The following is a 4,601-nucleotide window of genomic DNA, read 5'->3' as shown; positions in this document are numbered from 1 at the left end:
AGGTTTGACTGGGGCCCAGAGAAAACTATAGAGTCCGACATTGTTTTTGCATATGTACACACACACTGACTCAACATTAATTTTAGTTACCTCCGATTGGCATAATCGGGAGTCGTTACTGCCGACGTGAATAACAATCGTCCCATATTTACATTTATCCTAAGCCAGCAGTTTTAAGTTATTTAATTTGATTCTATGTTGCCCACTCTGGCCCCAGGAATGCATTTAACTATGGCTGCTGGTGTCGCTAACTTCATGTTTCTGACTATGGAGCTGCCAATAATCAGAGTTGGTTTCTCAACATGTGTGTTGCTGAGTGGGGAGAACCTGTTAGAAACATGAACTGGTTGGTGGTGAATCATGGGCTTCTGCTTAGGGCTATACTTCCCTCAGACAGTCACCCAGCCACCCTGGCTTCCCGGCTGCTCGGGAACTACCAGGGGATTAGGAGCTACGCTAGGTCAGCCCGCACCAGATACTGGGGGCTGGCTAACTACATTAGCTATTGATTGGTCTTCCATCGTGCGGAGCCACGCTTCGAACTCACTGAGCCTCGCCTCCAACACTGCAAGTAAACTACATTTATTACACATACTGTTTTCACTAAAGGAGGCAGAGGAATAACTAAACATTTGACACACTGAGCAAGAGAGAGCAGCCATTGCTAACTGTTTCACTGTTAACTGCTGAGCTAAAGATGACTAACAACTGTGGGATTAGCGAGAAAAGTTGGTAAAAGGAGAGAGCTAAGAGTGCTTGAGCAGAATTAGCGTACATTTAAATATACAGCAGGTATTTATCCACAGTAGTGAGAAATATAGCAAAGTTAACTGATCTGGGAGCAGCAAAAACACTATCAGTAACCACAGTCGGCAACCAGAAATGACACAATACACTTATCGTAGCATGTCAGCATGTCAGTAGACCGAGAATAACAGACTAAGTTAAGTCACTTAAGTAGTGTAAGTGTATGTGTGAGTGTGTGTGTGTGTGTGTGTGTGTGATGCAGTTAATTCACTAACCAGAAGAGCTGAGGTGTAGAAAGAGGGAGGGATTAGGGTTAGAGGGATGAAGGGATGGAGAGAGAAGGGTGAAGGTCGAGGGATGTGAGGATGAGGGGTGAGGGTCAAAGAACATGGGATGAGAGATGAGGGGAAGAAGGGAAGATGGAAAAGGGGGGGTCGATGGGGGATTTGCGTGGTGGTAAGATGGTGAGGCATCGACGGCGGAGAGGTAAGTGGGAACTAGGGGGGTCGAGACTCAGGGTGGGGGAGCTGTCTCAGTGGTCCAACATCTGTATGGAGCTCCCAAAAGAGATTTCAAGTGGAGGGCTGTGAGTGGGATTTTCTGAGGTTGTCCAGGTTGTGACATATATAAGTTAGATAGGCAGGAGAAGACCAGTGGCCAAGAATTTTAATGATATTGTCCAGGATTCCTAGTCTTGAAACGGTGGAAGCAACTCCAATGCGGAACAATTGTCCTGAGAACTGGTTGGGGGGTATGCCGGATCTGGTGAGTAGTGAGCGCATGTGGTAGTGGAACCATGAGCTTGTTGCTACTTTGCCTGTCTCTGTGATGAACAGAGGGTCTTGGGGGAAAGCTCAGCTGGCTAGTCTTGAGTTGACATATTTGTGTATGGGTTCTTAAGGACTTATGTATGAATCTAGTCAGAAGAGATAGATGGGTTGAGGTTGACCAGACTGGTTGGTCTTGCTGTATTTGAAGTTGTAAATGAGAGTGTCTGGTGAAGGGAAAGAGAGGTCGGACAATGTGACGAGGCGAGATGGATCGAAGACATTGGAAGAGGCGATGAACTCGGAGCAGCACAGGAAGCCAAAAAATGCCAGGAGGAACATGGACTCCAAGGCTTTGTCTACGTGGGGAGACAGGTAGCCTGAACAGAGGGTGTGGATGCAGCGGGCCAAGAGATCTGATGTGAGAGGTAACATTTTGGTGTGTGATGTAGTTCAGCTTTGTGGAGACCTTTGATTAACATGTTGATGTGTGAGTGGGACAAGGCCAGACACGGTGCTCCTGAAATCAGTTTAACAAAGAAGTTGATACCGCTGAGTTGGGCCTGTATGGTAGGAGACTTGATCTTAAGGTGGGTGTGGGAGGATGTGATGAAGCAGGAGAGGGTCAGAATGTCCAGTGAAGGGAATGGAAGACTGTGGGAGGCAATGGAAGCTTTAAAGAACTTCCATCCGGTTAGATACGACAAGAGTGTGCAGGGGGCAATGTGAGGTCATGACCAGATGTTCCAGCTCCGGGGTCAGTTGAAGATTGTGGCTGAAAACAGATGGACTGGGATCAGAAGAGGGTCGGAAGCCGGAGCTAGTGGTCTGAATATCTGAAACAAGAAACGAGAAAGTGAATCAGCAACTGCATTTTTGTGACCTGGGATGTAGTATTCTTGGATGATTAACTGGTGCTGGGCTGAAACCAATGTGAGCTTCCGCATGAACTGCATGATGTCCAGACAATGCTACAGGCCTTTGTTGAAGATGTTGACAACGGCACTGTTGTCAGAGTGGATGGCAATGGTCTTCGTAGACCATTCGTGCCCCCAAAGAATGGCTGAGATGATTATCGGGTACATTTCACAGATAGTGGAGGTAAGGACAAGAGAAAAGTAGTTGAGTGGCCATTTGTCTGCGAACCACCTGCTGCCATAGTAGCCGCCAAAGCTGACTGAAGGGGCCGTGTCTGTGAACAGCTGGATGTCATCAGCCTCAGTGACATAGTCATCATAAAAGAAAGAGATACCATCCAGGAGGAGAGGAACTGGTGCCACAGCCTCAATTCCATCTTGCATGCATTGTCGAGCATGACATGGTCGTGAATGCATGGGACGGCAGTGGCTATGGAGAGAAAGTGCGACAAGAAGGATCAGCCCTGAGGGATGATATGGACAGCGTAGTTGAAATGGCCCAGCAGCGAAAGCAATTGACGCTTGGTGCATGTGTCAGCCAGAAGAAAATTTTGAATGAGCAAAGAAATACGGTGGAGTTTCTCATTAGGCAAAGATGCTTGGAGTGAAATGGGGTTGAGGGTGATGCCAAGGAATACCAGAGACATGCTGGGGCTTTCTGTTTTCTCTGGAGAGAGAGGAACACCAAGATTGGTGAATGCGGAAATCATGGTAGTGAGACCATATGACGAGGGTGAAGATAGCAGCGTGACCATGAGGAAGTCATCAAGTAGGTGAATGACATACAGGAGTTTGTAGTTGTTTGACAGGATCCAGCAGAGGGTCTTGGTTAAGGAGTTGAAGATTTTCAGGCTTTCAGCCCTTCCAGAAGACTCCAAAAAGATACCAATAGTCAGTGTGGATGGGGAGGACCTTGAAAGTGCTGGTGATATCCACCTTGGACAACCAGTCTCCTTGACCTGCAAGGCTGATGAGGGAGATGGTATGATCTATTGTGGCATACTGCATAGAAAAGTCTGGGCTGGGAATCGGGCTGTTGATGCTCGGGATGGTAGAACCGTAGAGGGACATGCTAGAGAATGGGCCAATCATGAAAGTGGCGTCAACTTCCTTTTGTAAGAGTTTGTCCACTGTGGCGGGGTCGGACAAGGCCAACTGTAAATTGTGGCATATGTGGGTGGAATCGGGCATGACCTGCAGATCCAGATGGAAACCGTGTGTGAAGCCCTGGATGAGGAAGTCGATGATCTGGTGGTTTGGGTGGTCCTGTAAGGTGGTGACTAGAGCATCAATATCAATGGGGGTATCCAGATACTTACACAAGTGTTGCTTACTTGGATTACGTGGACAAGTCGATCTAGCGTGGGCTCCACTGCAGAATGAGCAGGTGTCCATGAATCTGCAGCTGAAGACACTGCATCCCAGGTCATTGTAATTATTACAAATCATCCTCGCACCCTGATATAGGATGAGTGTACCTCTCTTATCCACACCCTTGGGGAGAGGGCCAAGGGTGGACAGCTGAGCAATGGCAGGTTTGGGGGTGATGGGTGGCGGGTTTTGCTTTTCTGCAACTGAGGTGCAGGGCAGAGGAGCAGAGAGGGTGCAGGCCATGGTAGGATGTGAAGGGGCACAGGGTACAGGTCGCAGCAGAGGGATGAGCGAGCTGCAAAGACTTGGCAGTACAGCTCGTGGTCCAACGATCCCCAGTACATGCCCTGGTTAAACTGTCGCAGGTGTCGGGCAGCTTTAGAGGCAAAAAGGACATGATATGAATAAAAGCCGTTGCCACTGAACTGCAAGGCCAGTTCAAGGATCGACAACAGGTAATTGTTGAATTCCCTGGGGACATGAGAATTGGTTGGTCTTTGTTCCTGAATTTTGTTTATGAGTTCATTAAAGCAGTTAATGAACTTCATTAAAGCAGTTACAGAACAAACAAAAACAAACTTATGACATACTAACAATTAATAGTATAACTGACAGTAAAACAAAAAAATCAAATGTCAGTTAATCTGCACATTCACTTATTTTGCAGGCCTACATAAAATTTCAACTGAAACTAAAACTTTTTTTTTTTACTAAATTCTCAAAAAATAATTTATATATTGACAGCTATAGTTACTTTTACAAACAAAATACATCAACAATTCACATACTATGCAGGATT

General features: G+C 46.7%; 1 pseudogene; it reads right to left on the bottom strand.

Moving 5' to 3' along the window:
* Window positions 1-2,272: 2,272 nt before the first annotated feature.
* LOC137177460 (uncharacterized) lies at window positions 2,273-4,045 on the bottom strand (annotated as a pseudogene).
* Window positions 4,046-4,601: the final 556 nt, after the last annotated feature.

Source organism: Thunnus thynnus, chromosome 24, assembly GCF_963924715.1.
Source record: "Thunnus thynnus chromosome 24, fThuThy2.1, whole genome shotgun sequence".
NCBI classification, from domain to species: Eukaryota; Metazoa; Chordata; class Actinopteri; order Scombriformes; family Scombridae; genus Thunnus; species Thunnus thynnus.
The sequence above is the reverse complement of the archived record's forward strand: the minus strand, read 5'-3'. Positions and strand labels throughout refer to the sequence as shown.